The sequence below is a fragment of the Tachyglossus aculeatus genome, chromosome 1, assembly GCF_015852505.1.
Source record: "Tachyglossus aculeatus isolate mTacAcu1 chromosome 1, mTacAcu1.pri, whole genome shotgun sequence".
Classification (NCBI taxonomy): domain Eukaryota; kingdom Metazoa; phylum Chordata; class Mammalia; order Monotremata; family Tachyglossidae; genus Tachyglossus; species Tachyglossus aculeatus.
In genome coordinates, this window is record NC_052066.1 from 113,391,372 (window position 1) to 113,412,876 (window position 21,505).

Below are 21,505 nucleotides of genomic sequence, written 5' to 3' on the forward strand. Positions count from 1 at the left end.
GATGTTGTCTATCTTGCAGCCAACATTTTTCCCACATCATCTCCCTTTCCCGGAACTCCCTCTCTCTCCATATACACCAGACTTCCACTCTCTCCATCTTCATAACATTACTAAGGTCCCATCTCCTCCAAGAGGCCTTCCCTGATTAAGCCCTCTTTTCCCCTGCTCCCTCTCCCTTCTGTATCATCTATGCACCTCAATTTGTGACCTTTGTACACTTGGTATTCTCCACCACCACCAACCCCACAGCACTTATGCAAATATCTTTAAATTATATATTATGAGTTATTTATTCATATTAATGTCTGTCTCCCCCTCTAGTCTGTAAGCTTATTATGGGCAGGGAATGTGTCTGCTAATTCTGGTGTATTGTAGTCTCCCAAGCTCTTGGTACAGCACTCTGCACTTAGTAAGCACTCAATAAATACGATTGATTGATTGATTGATGCCTAGGATACAGGCAAAAAAAGTGATGCTTTCATTTTTGACATAACGTGTGCAGCGGGGATGGAAGAGAAGAAGGGATGTGGAATTAATTGAATTCACTGAATGCCTATCATATGCAGCACTTGGGAGCGTACTGTAGAAATGTCTCCTTACCATTCTCTTCTTGCTCCCCTCCTTTCTTCTTCCTTTTTTGTCCTCCTTTGTCTCCTGCTCCTCTAATTACTTGAGTTAATTTACTTTGTACCAGCTCCTCTCCTCATCTGAGTTGCAAAGATAATGCCCAGATGTGGAGCAATTATGCAAGTAGATGTGGTATAAAGAAAAAATGTATATGTGTATATACTTTATGTTCAAGTCAACTCCTACTGATTTCTTTGTAGCTCCATTAGGGACAGATCATCTAGTTAGTATATTTCATTTCAATGCTATTTATTGGACATTTGCATCATTGACTCTTACTCTTAATTTATTCAAATGCATTTTAAACTTTTGAGGTAAATACTGCATTCATTTAAATTAATATGTCAGAATCATATTTATTTTGTTGAATTATAATCCTAAATGAACTAGAAAAGAGTCTAGTGGCCAAATGCTTTTTTATGGTCACATTAGAGTAGCCATTTTGACAATATCTTTTATAGCTGTAATTAAATAATTATAATTGACTCAGTCAAAATTAGCAAATCAGATCGGATAATTCATCTTTATTCTACCGTTCACGGTAGCTTGGTGGAAGTCATTATTACAGTTTTCAACATTTCATATCAGAGAAATCTGAGGATAATTAACTGTCAAGAATATTACAATCCTCCAATGAATGTACCGAACGAAGGAATAAGAAACCATCCCCTCCTCAAAGAGGCCTGATCTTCCTTGCTCTTGGTGATTGTCTCCTATCCTCTGCGTTTTTTATGACCTGAAAGTAAAGAAAGTACAGTTAAAAATTTTTTTAAAGCAAAAATGTCATTAAATGACAAATCTGGAAACTAAAAATATGAGTTGTTCATCTTTTTTTTTGTTGAGTGCTCTGACTGGAACAAAAATGAAAAGACAATAATGCTTGGAATGTATGTGGTGCTTTTTGTCTTGGAGAGTCCAGTTTCAAAATACCTGCAAGGTACAGAGCAAAAATTGCTCTGTTTTTCAGAGTTAAACACCGAGGTTCAAAAATAAAATTCCAAGTGACATTTCTCAAATCTTAATAATGATAATAACAATAAATATATTTGTTAAGTACTTACTCTGTGCCGGGCACTGTACTAACCACTGGGGAAGATGCAAACAGATTGGGTTGGATGCATATGGGGCTCACAATCTTAATCCCGATTTTGCTGATGAGGTAACTGAGGCACAGAGAAATGAAATGACTTACGCAAGGTCACACAGCAGATAAATTGTGGAACCAGAAATAGAATCCAGGTCCTTCTGGCTCCCAAGCCCATGCTCCATCTACTACTGCTGCTTCTCTAACCATTAAGTGACTGAACTAGAGACAGAACCCAGGATTCTGGTGTTCTAATTTGGAGTCTTTGCTTACCTCCAGTGGCATGATAGCCCCAAAGAAAACCACTACCACTACTTGTGCCAATGTGGAGGGTGAATAAGGGACATTCTAGAGGTATTTGGGCAAAATCACCACAGAGGTACCGGAATATGATATTCAGGAGTTGATCTGGGTAGGGACCGTCTTTATATGCTGCCAATTTGTACTTCCCAAGTGCTTAGAACAGTGTTCTGCACACAGTAAGCGCTCAATAAATATAATTGAATGAATGAATGAATATCAGTTAATCAGGTTGGATACAGTCCTCTGTCCTACATGGGGCTCACGATCTAAGTAGGAGGGAGAATAGGTATTGAATCCCAATGTACAGATGAGAAAACTGAGGCACAGAGAAGTTAAGTGATTTGCCTCAGGTTATGTAGCAGGCAAGAAGTAGAGTCAGGATTAGAACCCATGTCTAACCTGTCCTCTCCAGGGAAACCATACACAACAGAAGGTTTTAATTAACTCTGGGCTGGAATGTATCTACAAATTCCTCTACCTTTCCAAAAATGGGCATTACACTTTTCAGTGATGACAGGCAAAGAGTTGAAATATAAAATCTGACAGTATGATGATAATAATAATAATAATAATAATAATAATAATAATAGTATTTGTTAAGCAGTTACTATGTGCCAACCACTGTTCTAAGTGCTGGGGTTGATACAAGGTAATCAGGTTGTCCCACATGGGGCTCACAGTCTTAATCCCCATTTTACAGATGAGGTAACTGAGTCCCAAAGTAGTGAAGTGGCTTGCCCAAGGTCACACAGCAGGTAGGTGATGGAGCTGGGATTGGAACCCATGTCCTCTGACTCCCAAGCATGGGCAATTGCCACTAAGCCACACTGCTTCTCTAATAATAATGACGGTATTTGTTAAGCACTTACTATGTGCCAAGCACTGTTCTAAGCACCGGGGTAAATACAAGGTCATCAGGTTGTCCCGCATGGGGCTTCCAATTCTTAATCCCCATTTTACAGATGAGGCAACTGAGGTACAGAGAAGTTAAGTGACTTGCCCAAGGTCATACAACAGATGATTGGCAGAGCTGGGATTAGAACCCATGTCCTTCTGACTCCCGAGCCCGTGCTCTATCCACTAGACCATGCTGCGTCGACATTAATGTTATCATCAGAGGAGGTGTTGTCGTTGTTGTTGTTAAAGGTATATCTCAGGTTACAATTACTCCATAGTACATGCAAACTGCAGATATAACTTTTGTGCTTTGACACCCCCGTTTATAGACATCCTATGATACAAACAACCCAGGGACACATTAGTTATTGTCTGACACCTCGACACTTCAATGCATCAATATAAAATGCCAAATGCATGAAGTTATGGTGTCTCAACCACTACAAGCTAAGATTATAGGATTAAAAAGTCTGGCATCCATTGTAAAGAAAGTAAATTCATTTATAAAAATGACTGAAGGAGGTCTTGATGGAGAGAGGCGTTCAAAGGTACTAAAGAGGAATTCAGAAGGAGGGTGACATTAGAAGCATGAGACCTCAGATCGGATCGTGTTATATGCTTATGATGTAACAACTCCCTCTGAAATGCAAGATGAGCTATGTGATGACCAACTTAAAATTCAATTGAAGGGCTCTTTCTGTCAACGGAATAGACACATTTCCAATGGAATCAATTCTTCCTGTATAAATCAAGCAAAAATATCCCTAGTCTCAATGTGAAGTTACACTATATTTTTTTTCTCTAATGTGAGTAGAAAAGAGAATCTAATAAATGAGTCCATTCCCTGAATTCTCCCGTGGTTTTCTCCTGTGACTGTGCCACCATCCTTATAAGCTGGATGTATTTCTTTGGCATCGTTTTTATTGCCTTCTCTGGATACAACACATAAAAATGAAAGATAGCTCTGAAGCAGGTCCTACCGTGGTGGCCATTTACTTCTGTGATCTCTAAAGAAACAACATAATAACTCATTGTCATTGCACTAGACACTGGAGCCGATAAAAGGACGGTCCCAACTACATTTTAATGGGTTTAAATATTATTTTTCACTTTCCCTTGTTTGTAATAACCTCTTTGAAGCCTGAAAATAAAGTGTCTTTTCCTGCTGTTTTTTTGTTCTTTTCCAGATGGTATGCATTGGTTTCCTTCTAGACTCCCTTCTGGGTATATGAGAGTTTTAAGACATTAACCCTTAAAGATTGGGATTTTCATTGGGGTCCAAAACTAGAGAACAATATGAGTTAGCAATAATAGTAGTAATGATAATTATGGTATTCGTTAAGCACTTACTATTCATTCAATCGTGTTTATTGAGCACTTACTGTGTGCAGAGCACTATACTAAGTGCTTGGGAAGTACAAGTCGGCAACATATAGAGACGGTACCTACCCAGCAATGGGCTCACAGTCTGGAAGGGGGAGAACTATGTGCCAGGCACTGTTCTAAGCACTGGGGTGGATACAAACAAATCAGGATGGACACAGTCCCTGTCCAACGTGGAGCTTAGTCTCATTCCCCATTTTACAGATGAGGTAACTGAGGGACAGAGAAGTTGTGACTTGCCCAAGGTCATGATAATAATTTTGGTATTTGTTCAGTGTTTATTATGTACCAGGCACTGTACTAAGTGCTGCAGTATTAGTAGTAGTAGTAGTAGAAGTAATATTATCTATTAAGGATTTACTACACACAAAGCACTGTCATAGGCACTGGGCAAGAATACCAAATGGGAATTAGACATGGTCCCTGTCCCTTTGAGGGGTTCTGTTTAAAGGTAAAAAGGGGGCGAGGGTATTGTTGACTGACACGTGGGAAGAGATGAAAGAAAAACACTAGACAAAAACAAAGACAAGTTTGGAACTGTGGCTGGAGAAGCAGAATTTCAGACTCCTTTTAGGTCAGAGTCCATAGTCACAGCTGCGGCCACAGTGACCATTCCAGCAATAGGTGCCACTTTCTTCCCGAGGGATTTTGGAAGCTGTGTCACCCTGTTGCTGCTTCTCGCCATATGTGAAGGTGATAGGAAGCAGGACAGCATGGGAGGTCATCAGAGATGCAGAGGAGAAGCAGCGTGGCTCAGTGGAAAAGAGCACAGGCTTTGGAGTCAGAGGTCATGAGTTCAAATCCTAGCTCCGCCACTTGTCAGCTGTGTGACTTTGGGCAAGTTACTTAACTTCTCTGTGCCTCAGTTACCACATCTGTAAAATGGGGATTAAGACTCTGAGCCCCCGAGGGACAACCTGATCACCTTGTAACCTCCCCAGCCCTAAGAACACTGCTTTGCACATAGTAAGCGCTTAATAAATGCCATCATCACTATTATTATTATTAGAGGAGAGCTGGTGTGGGAGCCTGGAGAGGCAGTGTGTTGATCTGGTATGCGAAAATGCTAAGAGCCTGAGAGCTGCAGTGTGAGGACTGTGGACCCACTGTTGGGTAGGGACTGTCTCTATATGTTGCCAACTTGTACTTCCCAAGCGCTTAGTACAGTGCTTTGCACACAGTAAGCACTCAATAAATACGATTGATTGATTGAGGGTGACAGGTACTCAAAGAAGTTGTGCAGCCATTTGGTGGAGAGATGGGGGCAGGGTGGAAGCAGTGGCTTAAGTCTCTGTGGTCTGCGATGTACGGGGCAAGCGGTGAGCAGAGCCCAGGGAATGCAAGGATGGGGGAAGTGTGAGGCACATGTCACATTCCTGGGGAGTTGCATTACTGTCTGGTGGAGAAGTGCAGTGAATGCTCATTAGCAGTCTAAATCCATGCAGCAGGAGTTTCCTATTAATATGAGACTATAATGCACCTATCATTCAAAATTGTTTGAGGAGGATGAAGGTGGCTCCTCAATGAATGTTGAAAGAGGGGTTGAGAAGCCACATGGCCTGTTGAATAGAGCCTGTACCTAGTCAGAAGGACCTGGGTTCTAATCCTGATCCACCAGTTGACCTTGGTCAAATCATTTAATTTCTCTGGGCCTCAGTTACCTCATAATAATAATAATAATAATAATAATATCGGTATTTGTTAAGCACTTTCTATGTGCTAAGTGCTGGGGTAGATACAAGGTAATCGGGTTGTTCCACATGGGGCTCACAGACTTGATCCCCATTTTACAGATGAGGGAACTGAGGCACAGAGAAATTAAGTACCTTGCCCAAAGTCACACAGCTGACAAGTGGCGGAGCCGGGATTAGAACTCATGACTTCTGACTCCCAAGTCTGTGCTCTTTCCACTAAGCCACACTGTTTCTAATCTGTAAAATGGGGATTGAGACTGGGACCCCCAAGTGGGCAGGGCCTGTGTTCAAGTTGATTTGCTTGTATCTACCCCAGAGCTTAGTACAGCACCTGGTACATATTAAGTGCTTAACAAATACCACAATTATTATTTTTATCATTAAGAGGAGCATCTATCATTCCTTGAGAAGCACTGAATTAACATCAGAATTAACAGTGAGATATAATTAGGGTTTGTTGGACCAGGCATAGGGCAGATTGAAGAGATGGCAATATCTGTTTTTCAATATAGAATACTCATATCTTCATATCTCTCACACTCTCTATCTCTCTATCTATGATTAAGTGTAATTATGATTTGTCTTTTGTATTGATTCCACTTCTCTTAGAATGGTATTTGGATTTATTGGAGTTCACTAGATATATTTATAGGGGTGTCTGGTGATTCTGGTGTACTTTCACAAAGGAAAGTGCTGTGCATTGCACTCAATAGACAATTAGTAAATGCTAGTACTAGTCCCACTACTATTCATTGATAATAATGATGATAATAAAATAATAATACCACTAGTATGAGGAGAAGAATACATTTTATCCCTTTAGATTGCAAGCTCCTTATGGGCAGAAATGTGTCTACCAACTCTGTTATAGTGTACACTCCCAAGTGCTTAGTATAGGGTTCTGCACACAATGCTCAACTGCTCAATAAATAACTTTGATTGATTTTTGATGATTCGGAAAAGTCAATCAATCAATGAGGCCTAGTGCACTACAGACCACATTACCAAGTGCAAAAGACACACTTCCTCTGGCTGGGCTTACAGTACGATGGAACATTGGAATGGGAAAGAAATAGATATAGAAAGATAAAATATTGGTGTATCTTGTTCTAGAGGCCGTAATAAGTTCAGGTCTTCCATCTAGCTAGACATTTATACAGTGCAGCTGCTAATAGTGTAACTGCTGAGCACTTAAAAAAGTAAGAACCATGAAACTGTTCCTATCAACTAAAATGTCCCAAGAGAGGAGTTCAATTGCCTGACTGAGAAATGTCACAAATAATATTGGCTTTGACCTTTTTATTTACCCATTGTTTAGGTGAGTTCTGATAAGTGGTTTAAAAGTGCTTTGATAGATTATCTGAAGACGCCCTCTGCTTTGGTAGGGTTTGCTTTTATCCTTTATTGTTTAAAGTTTTCTCCTTACATATTCCTGCTTTTCTCTGCTTTGGTCACAAAAACTACTTGATTCACTAAACTGAGAAGGCTAATTGCTCTGAAAGAGTTCAGCAGTTCAAGCATACTGGGTTTCGTGGAATTCTCCCTCTCCGTTTTCCTGTTTCTTCCTCGTCGGCAATTGCTTTGAACAAAGGCCCTTTAAATGCCATTACTCCCTTAAGTCATGGAGTCTTGAATCTGTCAAGCCCAAATTCTATGCCTAATCACAAGTTTTAAAGCCCAAATCCATAAAGCCTGGGAGTGATGTGATTGAAGGGCAAAGACTAAAGGGAAAATAAGCATTTGAATTTCTCCATTCAAAAATCAAGTCAGTCAATTGTTTGCACCTTCTTGGGCTTTTATGTTAATTCAGCCTTAGAATTGGAGGGCTCACATTTAATTGAGAAGCAGGATGCTTCACAAATTGTATTTTAAGATCTTTAGGCTAAGAACTGAATCAAATACCATGCTAGGTGGTAGGTTAAATACCTAAATATCATTTCAGATGGCATGTGCTTAGATGGCTTCTTATTGTGGTGACTAGCAGGTGGGAGATTTGAGGAGGGAGGTGGTGGAAAGGAAGGAGGAATTTGGAAGCTAAAGAGATTGTACAGTCCAGCTGGGGGAAATTAGTGGCCATTGTTCAATCCTGCCACTGAGAGAACTTCATACTGGTGGGGAGGGTGTCTTAGGCACCTTCCCTAGACTATCTCTTTCCCCATCTTGTCTTGTCTGAGTGGGAGGGGAAGCCCCCCAACCTCTGCCCCTCCCCACCTCACCTCTGTTCCTCAGCCCTTCCCCACCTGAGATAGGAGGGATGGTCACAGCAGCCAGGGGGAAATTACCTTTGCTTTGTTCCCAACGGTCACCCCCACCTTCACTCTAGCCCCAAATCAGGCCCATTTTTTTTAGTGCAGGCAGAAACACTATTCCTGCTTCTCATCACAGACCAGAGATTTCTGTGGGCAGGGAACATATCTGTATACAACAGAATGAATGAAGAATGAACCAGGGAGCCTGAAACAGTAGAGAGTAGAATGTTTTAATCGAACTAGACAAATTTCTGAAGGCGGGCTAACAAACACCATAGGGAGGCTAACAATAATTTAAGATGGGCAATCTGTGGGGAGTTTTGGTTCCCCCTACTAAAGGGAAGTAGAGGAATGAAGACTTTCTAACTGTAAAAAGTGAGGTATGTCTCCTAGGTTGGTTTATTATTAAATCAAAATATCTCCAGTAGAGGGATCTCCAGCTCTTCTTTGCACTGGGAGCTCATTGTGAGCAGGGAATGTGTCTACCAACTCTGTTTTATTGTACTCTCCTAAGCACATAGTACAGTGCTTTTCATACAGTAAGTGCTCAATAGAGACAACTGATTGGTTGATTTGAGTCTCAAGATCCTATTTCCTTGCAAAGTTAAAATATGAAAATGGATCTTTCTCCAAGGCTGAAGAATATTTTGCTCTTGGTCCCATAGAAAGCACATTGACCTGAGAATCATGGAGACTGGCTGTACAAGTTGGGGTATGCCTGCTAGCACTTACAATCAACGATGGAGGTTTCTGGCTGAAAAACCCTCTAGACCATGGGTTGAATGTAGATCAATCGACTGCGGAGTGTGGTCTGTCTGAGGTTTCAGCAAAATTGACTTACCCAGCCCTGATGAACTATAATAATATATAATAATAATTATGGTTCTTGTTAAACCCTTACTATGTGTCCAGCACTGTGGCAGATACAAGTTAATCAGGTTGGACATAGTCCCTGTCCCACATGGGGTTCACAGTCTTGGCAGGAGGGAGAGGAGCCATTGAAGTTAATGACTTGACCAAGGTCACACTGCAGACATGTGGCAGAGCTACAATTGGAACCCAAGTCATCTGACTCTCAGACCAGTGCTCTTTCCACATGGCCAATAGGGTCTACTCAGAATTGAAATGCACCCTGACTGAATGCACTCTAGCTCTTGAAAATAGCTCAGGGCATTAAATACCAGTATTCTCATTGACTTTGTCAAAAGTGATCAGTGGCTAGCATAAGCGCTTAGTACAGTGCTCTGCACACAGTAAGCGCTCAATAAATATGATTGATTAGGCTTCTAAAAAGTTGATGAAACTTTTTTTAACATTTTTTCACTGCTACGAAAAATTCCATATTTTTGAATTTCTAAACAGATTTTATCACCATTGCTTTGCCCACAAAAGATTCACTTGCCTTTCCACAAATGAATTTCTGGTCATGTAGCTCATTGTTGAAAAAGGCCTGGGAGTTCCTCAAAGTGGACAGGCCCAGTCAATCAATCAATCAATCGTATTTATTGAGCGCTTACTATGTGCAGAGCACTGTACTAAGCGCTTGGGAAGTACAGATTGGCAACACATAGAGACAGTCCCTACCCAACAGTGGGCTCACAGTCTAAAAGGGGGAGACAGAGAACAGAACCAAACATACCAACAAAATAAAATAAATAGGATAGAAATGTACAAGTAAAATAAATAAATAAATAAATAAATAAATAAATAAATAGAGTAATAAATATGTACAACCATATGTACATATATACAGGTGCTGTGGGGAAGGGAAGGAGGTAAGATGGTGGGATGGAGAGGGGGACGAGGGGGAGAGGAAGAAAGGGGCTCAGTCTGGGAAGGCCTCCTGGAGGAGGTGAGCTCTCCGCAGGGCCTTGAAGGGAGGAAGAAAGCTAGCTTGGCGGATGGGCAGAGGGAGGGCATTCCAGGCCCGGGGGGATGACATGGGCCGGGGGTCGATGGCGGGACAGGCGAGAACGAGGTACAGTGAGGAGATTAGCAGTGGAGGAGCAGAGGATGCGGGCTGGGCAGTAGAAGGAGAGAAGGGAGGTGAGGTAGGAGGGGGCGAGGTGATGGACAGCCTTGAAGCCCAGGGTGAGGAGTTTCTGCCTGATGCGCAGATTGATTGGTAGCCACTGGAGGTTTTTGAGGAGGGGAGTAATATGCCCAGAGCGTTTCTGGACAAAGATAATCCGGGCGGCAGCATGAAGTATGGATTGAAGTGGAGAGAGACACGAGGATGGGAGATCAGAGAGAAGGCTGGTGCAGTGGTCCAGATGGGATAGGATGAGAGCTTGAATGAGCAGGGTAGCGGTTGGGATGGAGAGGAAAGGGCGGATCTTGGCAATGTTGTGGAGCTGAGACCGGCAGGTTTTGGTCACAGCTTGGATGTGAGGGGTGGGTGAATGAGAGAGCGGAGTCGAGGATGACACCAAGGTTGCGGGCTTGTGAGACGGGAAGGATGGTAGTGCCGTCAACAGAGATGGGAAAGTCAGGGAGAGGACAAGGTTTGGGAAGGAAGACAAGGAGCTCAGTCAGAATATTGGAAAGTAGCTAGACAAAGTGGATGCCAAAGACCACACATCCCCAGCGCTTGGAACAGTGCTTTGCATATAGTAAGCGCTTAACAAATACCAATTATTATTATTATCATTATTATTATTATTATTATTATCTACTGAGAAGCAGCATGGCATGGTGGATAGAGCATAGGCCTGGGTGTCAGGAGGACCTGGGTTCTAATCCCTGCTTCCCCACTTGTCTTCTGTATGACCTTGGGCAAGTCATTCACTTCTCTGGGCTTCAGTTACCTCATCTGTAAAATGGGAATTAAGAGTGTGAGCTTGATGTGGGACAGGGACTGTGACTAACTTGTATGTACCCCAGCGCTTAGAATAGTGCTTGGCACATAGTAGGTCCTTAATAATAATAATAATATCATTATTACTATGGCAACCACACCCAGGTCCGCATGCTCCCTGTTGACAGATTATGTGACAACAAGGCCCTCTGTGCTGAGATCCCATGGGCCATTTAGAGGGGTGCCATGAATTTGGCCTTCTTGAGCATTTTGCATCATGCTGCAACCCTGCCCTCCTACTTACTATAGTTCATACCCCAGTCCTGGGGCTAGCAGAGAAGAGAGAGTCCAAATCGAAAGGACCAAACCCTTCTTTCAGGAAGGTCCTCAGTCCTGAAGTCTTGAAGTCTCAGTCCTAAGCTTGGTCATCATTCCCGATTGCTGACACAATTGCTAGCATTTGATGACCTCTCTTTGACTGGCTCCCAGCTGACCAAAACTGACAGTCAGTCACTGATATTTATTAATCACTGATATTAGTGATATTTATCACTGATATTAGAGAAGCAGCATGGCTCAGTGGAAAGATCGCGGGCATGGGAATCAGAGGTCATGGGTTCCAATCCCGCCTCCACCACTTGTCAGCTGTGTGACTTTGGGCAAGTCAATTAACTTCTCTAGGCCTCAGTTACCTCATCTGTAAAATGGGGATGAAGACTGTGAGCCCCACAGGGGACAGCCTGATCACCTTGTATCTTCCCCAGCGCTTAGAACAGTGCTTTGCACATAGTAAGAGCTTAACAAACACTGTCATCATCATTAAGCTCTTACTGTGTGCAGCACAATGTACTAAGAACTTGAGAAAGTATGCTAGATTAAAAAGTAACCACCAAAAATGGTAGAATCTAGTTACAACAGCTTTTAAGGAATGTTTGTCCCTAGGGAGACATGTACAAAATAATCATAATATGTGTTGCCAACTTGTACTTCCCAAGCGCTTAGTACAGTGCTCTGCACACAGTAAGCGCTCAATAAATATGATTGATGATAATAATAATAATAATTGTATTTGTTAAGTGCTTATTATGAGTCAAGCACTGAACTATGTGCTGGGGTAGATACAAGGTAATCAAGTCAGACATAGTCCCCATCCTACATGGGGCTCTAATTCTTAGTAGGAGGTAGAACAGTTATTAACTTCCCATTTTGCAGATGAAGGAACTGAGGCACAGCGAAGTAAAGTGGCTTACCCAAGGTCACACGGCAGGCAAGTGCTGGAACCAGGTCTTTTCCCTCGCCAGACCTGTGAACATTCCCACCAGGCCGCCTTGCTTCTCTACGTAAGGTAAGACTCAGCAGGGAGGAAGCCACCTCTCCCATTCTGGCATCTATACAAGGGAGTAAGCACTAAGATTTCTCTTTTCTGGCTCATTCAATTTTCCTGTTTATTTTAGTTTTTTTTCATTCTCTTCTGTGATAGTGGAGTTGAAGGGAGGTGCCTTTGTCATTCATTTATTCATTCATTCAACCGTATTTATGGAGCACATACTGTGTGTAGAGCACTGTTCAAAGCACTTGAGAGAGTACACACAATGAGCTTACAATCCATTCACACTGAATGAAGTAGATGAGGAAATAATAATGATGGTAGTTAAGCACTTACTATGTACAATGCACCCTACTAAGTGTTGGGGTAAATAAAAGACAATCAAGTAAGACATCATGCCCTGTCCCACATGGGACTTGCAGCCTAATTAAGAGGGAGATCAGGTATTGAATCCCCATTGTGCAGCTGAGAAAAATGAGGTACAGTGACGTTAAATGACTTGCCTGACCTCACCCAGGTGGTAAATGGAGTAGCTGGGATTAGAATTCAGGTCCTCGGACACCCAGGTCCCTGTTCTTTCCACTGTCACGCTGTTTCTCAGAATGTGCCACAAAACGGAGGAAACTCAAGTGATGTGTGGATATTATGAAATTTTTCCTACCTCAAATTTACCCATTTTCTCAGCAGGAAATGGATAATAATAATAATTGCAGTATTTGTTAAGTAATTCCTAAGTGACAGGCACTCTATTAAGTGCTAGGGTAGATACAAGCAAATTTGTTTGGTCCCAGTCCCTGTCCCATGTGGGATCACAGTATTAATCCCCATTTTACAGATGAGGGAACTGAGGCGCAGAAAGGTTCAGTGGCTTTAAGTTCACACAGCAGACAAGCGTTGGAACCAGCATTAGAATCCAGATTCTTCTGATTTCCAGGCCCTTGCTCTATCTGCTAGGCCATGTTACTTCTTTCCTCTCCCGCTTAAAATCTGCATCCACACACACCCCAAAGTGGAGAAAAATTCAAGCCACCTTTCCATTACTTGTTTTAGTAAGTTCAATAGTGAAGTAAAGGAGGCTGAATTCATATTTCCTAATATGTCCAGTGTATAGATGCAGCCTCTTTTTTTAAGTATTTTTTTTCCTTTTGTAATTGTGACTTGGTCTTCAACTAACATTACAATTCTGCAACAGATAATATTCAGTCCTCAAACTTAAAATCATCTCTATCATTTGCAAGGTTTGCACCAATCACTAAGCTCACTCCTTAAGCAACTTTCTTTTTCAAATGAAATTTCCTCTTCTTCAGCTGTGTTGCCTAAAAAAGAATGAATCATGACTTTTCAGTTAAGAGTTTCTGTTTTTAGTCAGATCTGCTTGACTCTGAAGTAAAAAATAATAATATTCAGTGGTATCGCATTGCAACTCAGTCTAATATGTTTGCTTAAAGGGGAAAAAGGTTGAAGAAAAAAGGGAAATGTCAAAAACGAATAATAAAATGGTATATAAACAGAAGCAGATTTTCTGTGATATGTTACTCCTGATAAACCTGATAATGTTTCCCAAATGTGTTGCTCTGGTTCAACGCCAAGCTGAATGGTAGGTTTTATGTGCTATTTTTAATTTGACTGCTTAAGAAACTTGACATCATCCTCTAGGAATTCCCTTCTATGGGAGACCTGTATCGAGTTATTTGTAGGTTAAAATTCATCTTAATATTAATTCATAAAAAACATGTGTTGCGACAGAAGCAGCAGAGAGGGAAATCTGGGTAGGTGAAATGTCTAGGATTTGCAAGGAAACCTTTCTCTTTGTTTTAATGAAATATGCTTTCCTTTGAGGTCACACTGGTGTTTGATATCGTAGATGCTGAGACATTCCCGGCAGTAAACTTTCTGTGCCCTTTGTGCAATGAAACCCGAATGTGAAATTCGAAGAGCCAAAACCAGAGGCAGTAGGATCCTGGATGGTTTGGGGTTTCACGGATCTCGGGAGCTTTTCAACACAATCTAGAAAGGTTTGCCAAACAATTTGGGTTTTAGTTAGGAGTGAGAATATTTTTGCTAGCCCTCCGAGTTCTGTCAGATCTGAAACGCTGGGGTTTGTTCAAACCGTGGAAGCTCCACCTCTACCATTATACCTCCAAGTATGCTGGACTTAGGCATGTAAAAATAATAATAATAATAATAATAATAATAATAATAATAATAATAATTGAGGTATTTCTTAAGCACTTACTGTGTGCCATGCACTGTACTAAGACTGGGGTAGATACAAGCAAATCAGGTTAGACACAGTTCCTGTCTCACATGGGGTTCACACTCTCAATCCCCATTTTAAAGATGACGTAACTGATGCACAGAGAAGTGAAGTGGTTTGCCCAAGGTCACACAGCAGACAAGAGGCAGAGCTGGGATTAGAAACCTTGACCTTCTGATGCCTGGGCCCGTGCTCTGTCCACTACATCATGCTGCTTTCAATAGTATAATCTATATGCACCTCGTCATGGAAAGAATGATCATACATCATCATCATCAATCGTATTTATTGAGTGCTTACTGTGTGCAGAGCACTGTACTAAGCGCTTGGGAAGTACAAGTTGGCAACATATAGAGGCAGTCCCTACCCAATAGTGGGCTCACAGTCTAAAAGGGGGAGACAGAGAACAAAACCAAACATACTAACAAAATAAAATAAATAGAATAGATATGTACAAGTAAAATAAATAAATAAATAAATAGAGTAATAAATATGTACAAATACATATACAATATACATATATATATACATACATATACAATATGTATATGTATATACAATAATGATCACAATTACAGCGTGGACTTGTTATAGCATTTTAACTTTTTCAAAGCACTTTCATTTCATTCATCTCATTTTATTCTGGTAACATCCCTGTGAGGTAGGGAGAGGTGGATAATATTATCACCGCTTTACAGATAAGGAAGCTGAGGGGTGGAGAGTTAAGCCACTTAACTGAAGTCACACAAAAGACAAGTGGAAGAGCAGACGATAGAATCCGGGTCTCCTAATTCCAAAGGCCCATGATCTTGCCCTAGACCCTTTTTAGCCCCATCAATCATTTTAGCCATATCTTGATATATGGGTAAAATCGCACCATCAATGCAGGAAAAGCATCTGTGAACTTGAAAGAGAGGTGATAAACTCAAACACATGAGGATAGATACATGAAACATCAAAAAACACCCTAAACATTAGTTTTGAATAGAAATAAAAAAGCTCAGGAATGGGAACAGTTTTATACTGTATTATGATTAAATGTCTACGTGTCTTCAGATTGCTGTTGGATGAGATCACAATGAGGGCGTATGATGAATGATGTTTATGGTGGTAATATTTAATCGAATATTAGCTAACCAACAGTATATACTGCTTCTGTAGTAACTTGCTAAACATGATGCTAACCAGCTGATATCAAGGGGGAAATTTTATTTGGAGGAATTGTTGGTCCTCAGCAGGGGTGCTAACTTTCCATTGTGAGCATGTGGGTGAACTTGGGGGTGGATGGTCAAGGGGCCTGGGCACTGGGGTAAAGTTTTGAGGGGACAGATCTTGAAGGGCCAAGTTTGTGGAAAAGTGGAAAGAGGAGAAAAAGAGACAGGAAGAGATAAGGGAGGAAAAGATGGAGGGAAAGAAGGAGGGAGAAGCAGCATGGCTTAGTGGATAGAGCATAGGACTGGGAGTGAGAAGGCCCTGAGTTCTAGTCCCAGTTCTGCCACTTTCCTGCTGTGTGACCTTGGGTAAGTCATTTCACTTCCCAGTGCCTCAGTTACCTTATCTGTAAAATGGGAATTAATTCTGTGAGCCCCATGTGGGATGTGGACTGTGTCCAGCCTGATTGATTAGCTTGTATCTTTTCCAGTGTTTAGTACCACGCTTGGCACATAGTAAGTGCTAAATAAATACCATTTTAAAAAATGGAAGAGAAGGAGAATGAAGGACAAAGAAGATAGAAGAAGGAAAGCAATAATGATGATACTTATTAGAGACCTAATAGATATACTGTAGTGAACAAAGTGCTAGGGAAAGTGCAAAAGGAGCAAAAAGGAAATTCTGGTTCCCAAGGAGATATAAGCTAATGGGAAGGGAGAAGGCAAGGAAGGAAGAGGAAGGAGAGGAAGAGCAAGTCAAAGGTTTTCACTCAATCAAATCATTGGTCTTTAATGAGCACTTACTTTGTACAATGTACTGTACTAAGCACTTGGGAAAGTACAATAAAACAGAATTGGTAGGCATGTTCCCTGCCCACAAGGACCTTACAGTCTAGAGTGAGATGGACATTAATATACTTAAATAATTATGAATATGTATGTAAGTGCTGTGGGGCTGAGGGTGATGTGAATGAAGGGTACAGATCCAAGTGAAAGTGTGATGCAGAAGGGAGCGGGAATAGTGGAAATGCGGGTTTAGTTAAGAAGGCCTTTTGGAGGAGATGTGATTTTAATAAGGTTATGAATCAGTTAATCAATCAGCTGTATTTATTGATTGATTACAGTGTGCAGATCACTGTACTAAGTGCTTCGGAGAGTACAATATAATAGAGTTGGTAGACATGTTCCCCGTACACAACGAGCTTACAGTCTAGGAGGCCAGATAGACATTAGTATAAACAGATAAATTACAGATATGTACATAAATGATATGTTGCTGAGGGAGGGGTGAATAAAAGGTGCAAATCCAAGTGCCAGGGTGATGAAGAAGAGAGTGGAAGAAGAGGAAATAAGGGATTAGTCAGGGAAGGTGTCTTGGAGGAGATATACTTTGCACACAGTAAGTGCTCAATAAATAGGACTGAATGATAGACTTTGATGGTTGGTAGAGTGATTGTCAGATACGAAGTGGGAGGGCATTCCAGGCCAGAGGCAGGACATGGATGAAGAGTCGGTGGTGAGGTAGACATGATCAAGTTACAGTGTGTAGGTTGGAATTAGAGGTGTGAAGTTTTGCAGGCTGGATTATAGTAGGAAATCAAGGAGGATAGGTAGGAAGGGGCAAGGGGCTTTAAAGCTGATGAAAAGGATTTTCTGTTTGCTGTGGTGGTGGATGGGCAACCACTGGTTCTTGAGGAGTGGGGAAACGGAGTGAACAGTTTTGTGGAAAAATGATCTGAACATTAGAGTGAAGTTCAGACTGGAGTGGGGAAAGACAGGAGGCAGGGAAGTCATTAAGGAGGCTGATGCAGTTATCAGTCAGTCAATCATATTTATTGAGTGCTTACTGTGTGCAGAACATTATCCTAAGGGCTTGGGAGAGTACAATATAATAATAGACACATTCCCTGCTGCAGTGAGCTTACAGTCTATAGGGGGAGACAGATATTGATATAAATAAATATAATCAAAGCGGGTTAGGATAAGTGCTTGGATTAATGTAGTAGCAGTTTGAATGGAGGGGAAAGGGAGGATTATAGCGATGTTATGAAGGTTGAACTGACAGGATTTGATGGCAGTCGAGGATAATGATGGCATTTATTTAGCATTTACTATGTGCAAAGCACTGTTCTAAGCTCTGGGGAGGTTACAAGGTGATCAGTCTGTCCCACGGGGGGCTCAGAGTCTTCATCCCCATTTTATAGATGAGGTAACTGAGGCACAGAGAAGTTAAGTGACTTGCCCAAAGTCACACAGCTGACAATTGGCGGAGCCGGGATTTGAACCCAAGGCCTCTGACTCCAAAGCCCGGGCTGTAGCCACTGAGCCACGCTGCTTCCCCATGGCTATGGGATTCTGAGATAGGATGGTGGTGCTGTTTACAGTGATGAGAAAGAAATAATAGTGAAAATGATGGTATTTGTTAAGCACTTAGTATGTGCCAGGCACTGTACTAAGCGCTGGGGTGGATACAAGCAAATCAGGTTGGACACAGTCCCTGTCCCACATGGGGTTCACAGTTTCAATCCCCATTTTACAGATGGGGTAACAGAGGCCCAGAAAAGTGAAGTGACTTGCCCGAAGTTACACAGCAGACAAGTGGTGGAGGTGGGATTAGAACCTATGACTTTCCAATTCCCAGGCCACGCCCTATCCACTACACCAGTAGGAAAGTCTTCGGCGGTAGGGAAAGTAATGGTCTGTTGGATATGAAGAATGAGGAAATTCCAGGCCAGAGGCAGGACTTGGTTGAGGGGTTGACTTCTTTTCCCCCTTCTTCTCTACCATTGTTTAATTAATTCATTCATTCATTCAATCATATTTATTGAGTGCTTACTGTGTGTAGAGCACAGTGCTTGGAAGGTACAATACAGTAACAAAGAGAGGCAATCCCTGCCCAAAGCGAGCTATTATCCTCACTAGACACTGATGCTCCGTTTCATCATCATCAATCGTATTTATTGAGCGCTTACTGTGTGCAGAGCACTGTACTAAGCGCTTGGGAAGTACAAATTGGCAACATATAGAGACAGTCTCTACCCAACAGTGGGCTCACAGTCTAAAAGGGGGAGACGGAGAACAAAACCAAACATACTAACAAAATGAAATAAATAGAATAGATATGTACAAGAAAAATAAATAAATAAATAGAGTAATAAATATGTACAAACATATATACATATATACATGCCGTTTGACACGTAGTAAGCACTTAACCCCCTCTCAGTATCACACCTGGAGAGTTTCCCGTACTAGTACTCTACCAGTCTCGACTCCAGGAAGGAAAGTCAAGCAGAGGCCTAGCCATTCCATTTCTAGCTTGGCCAGTGGCTAGCGAGTGGAAGGCCATCTGTTACAAGTCAAAACTCATCTATGTTGTGCAGCATCAGCATGGGAGTGAGTCAACGGTGGAGGCTCAAGTTTTACTGCACAGAAGGACGCAATAGTAAATCATTTCCGTATTTTGACCAAGAAAGCTCTATGGATATACTACCAGGATGATTGCAGTTGGAGGTGGGGCATTCCGGGAGAGATGTATCCATGGTGTTGCTCTGGGTCAGAGGTGACTCAACAGCATAAGGCAAGAAAAGAAGCGCTTAACAAGCACCATAAAACCAACCAACCCCCCAGGTCGAGGCTGCAGACCCACCATAGTGGAGGTTCACGCCCCTCGGGAGGATAGTGCTGTACAACTTGGGGGCGAGGATCAGCCACAGCCTCGTCTGCTACCCAGTATGCAAACAATCTGTGGGGTATGGGCCGCCATGGCCATGGCTCCAGAGCTCCAATCCCCAGCCCAGTTGGCTGATGCCATCACACCAGCCCTTTGGCTCAGTGGGGGCAGAACATGGCTCACCACAGCCCTGGCCCCGGGGGGAAGCGTGTGCCCTGACCTTGTTCTCTGGGGAACTATAATTTTGGCTCTGTCCCCATGCATTCCCCAGGAAACCTGGCCAGTCTAAGCAAACTGAGGTGATTAGACAGCTCCTCCTCATAGGGCTTTTGGATGAGGGAGAGAAGAACCAGTTACCCTATCATTTATTCATTCAATCGTATTTATTGAGCACTTACTGTGTGCAGAGCACGGTGCTAAGCACTTGGGAAGTACAAGTCAGCAACATATAGAGATGGTCCCTACCCAACAACGGGCTCACAGTCTAGAAGGGGGAGACAGACAACAAAACAAAACACGTAGACAGGTGTCAAAATCATCAGAATAAATAGAATTATAGCTATCCTCCACTACTGCCTAGCCCAGGTACCTGGGCATCTTCCTCCTCTCCCTCCTCCTTCTCCTTTTCTCCCTTCTCCTCCTCTCCAATTATCAATCAATCAATCATATTTATTTAGTGTTTACTGAGTTCAGAGTACAGTATGAAGTCCTTGGGATAGTACAGTAGAACAATAGTTCCCTGCCCACAACGAGTTTACAATCTAGAACACTTTAACTTATTGCCCTTCCTCCTCCTCCTCCTCCAGCCATCAGGGGCTCAGAGGTGGTGTTCTAGAAGATGCTTCAACAGTCTGCTCCCACCCTTTAATGGTGGAAGTCGCTCAAGCCTCAGTTCTATGCCCATTCCCTTGAAAATCTCATTCACTCCCACGGCTTCAACTACCATCATTGTGGATGATTCCAAAATCTACCTCTCCAGTCCTGTGCTCTCTCCATCATCCCACCCACAGTTCCATAGCACTTATGTCTTGCCTTACGTCGTCGAGTCGTTTACCAACCCATAGTGACACCACAGACACATCTCTCCCAGAACGCCCCACTCTCCATCTGCAATCATTCTGGTAGTGTATCCATAGAGTTTTCTTGGTAAAAATACAGAAGCGGTTTACCATTGCCTCCTTCTGAGGAGTAAACTCGAGTCTCTTCCCTCAACTCTCTCCCATGCTGTATGGGTGAGTTTTGACTTGTAGCAGATTGCCTTCCACTAACTAGCCACTGTCCAAGCTAGGAATGGAATGGGTAGGCCTCTGCTTGACTCTCCCTTCAGTAGCTGAGACTGGTAAAGTACTGGAAACTCTCCAGGTGCAACCCTGAGAGGGGAGCACTTATGTACACAGCTGTAATTTATTATCATCATCATCAATCGTATTTATTGAGCACTTACTATGTGCAGAACACTGTACTAAGCGCTTGGGAAGTACAAATTGGACTTATATTAATGTCTGTCTCCCACTCTGGATTGAAAGCTCCTTGTGAGCAGAGAACGGGCCTACCAACCCTGTTCTATTGTACTCTCTTCTACTGTCAGTCAGTCAATCATAGTTATTGAGTGTTTACTGTGTACAGAGCACACTAGTAAGCATTTGGAAGAGTACAATATAGCAATATAACAGACACATTCCCTGTGCACAACAAGCTCCTAAGCATTTAGTATAGTTGTCTCCCCAACCTAAGCACTCAGTAAATACCATTAATTGATTGATTGATTCATTCATTCATTCATTTTCTATAATATCCCATTTCCTCCTGTCTCCTGGTCATCTCTTCCTGGATATCCTGCGGACACCTCCAACTAAACCTGCTTAAAACCTTACACCTCATCTTCCCACCCAAAGCTTGTCCTCCTGCTGACATTCCTATCACTGTAGACAGTACCACCATCTGCCCTGCCTCAAAGTTAGTAACCTTAGCATTATTCTCAACTCATCCCTCTCATTCAACATTCTCATTCAATGTCTACTTTCATGACAGCTCTGCTACTTGACTACTGCACCCTCCTCCTC

The 21,505-nt window shown here is 42.2% G+C and overlaps 1 non-coding gene across 1 annotated transcript; it reads right to left on the reverse strand.

The window, feature by feature from the left end:
* Nucleotides 1-20,684: 20,684 nt before the first annotated feature.
* LOC119936699 lies at nucleotides 20,685-20,822 on the reverse strand. The gene has a single exon (XR_005453825.1). It is a non-coding gene; the product is annotated as a small nucleolar RNA SNORA7 (small nucleolar RNA).
* Nucleotides 20,823-21,505: the final 683 nt, after the last annotated feature.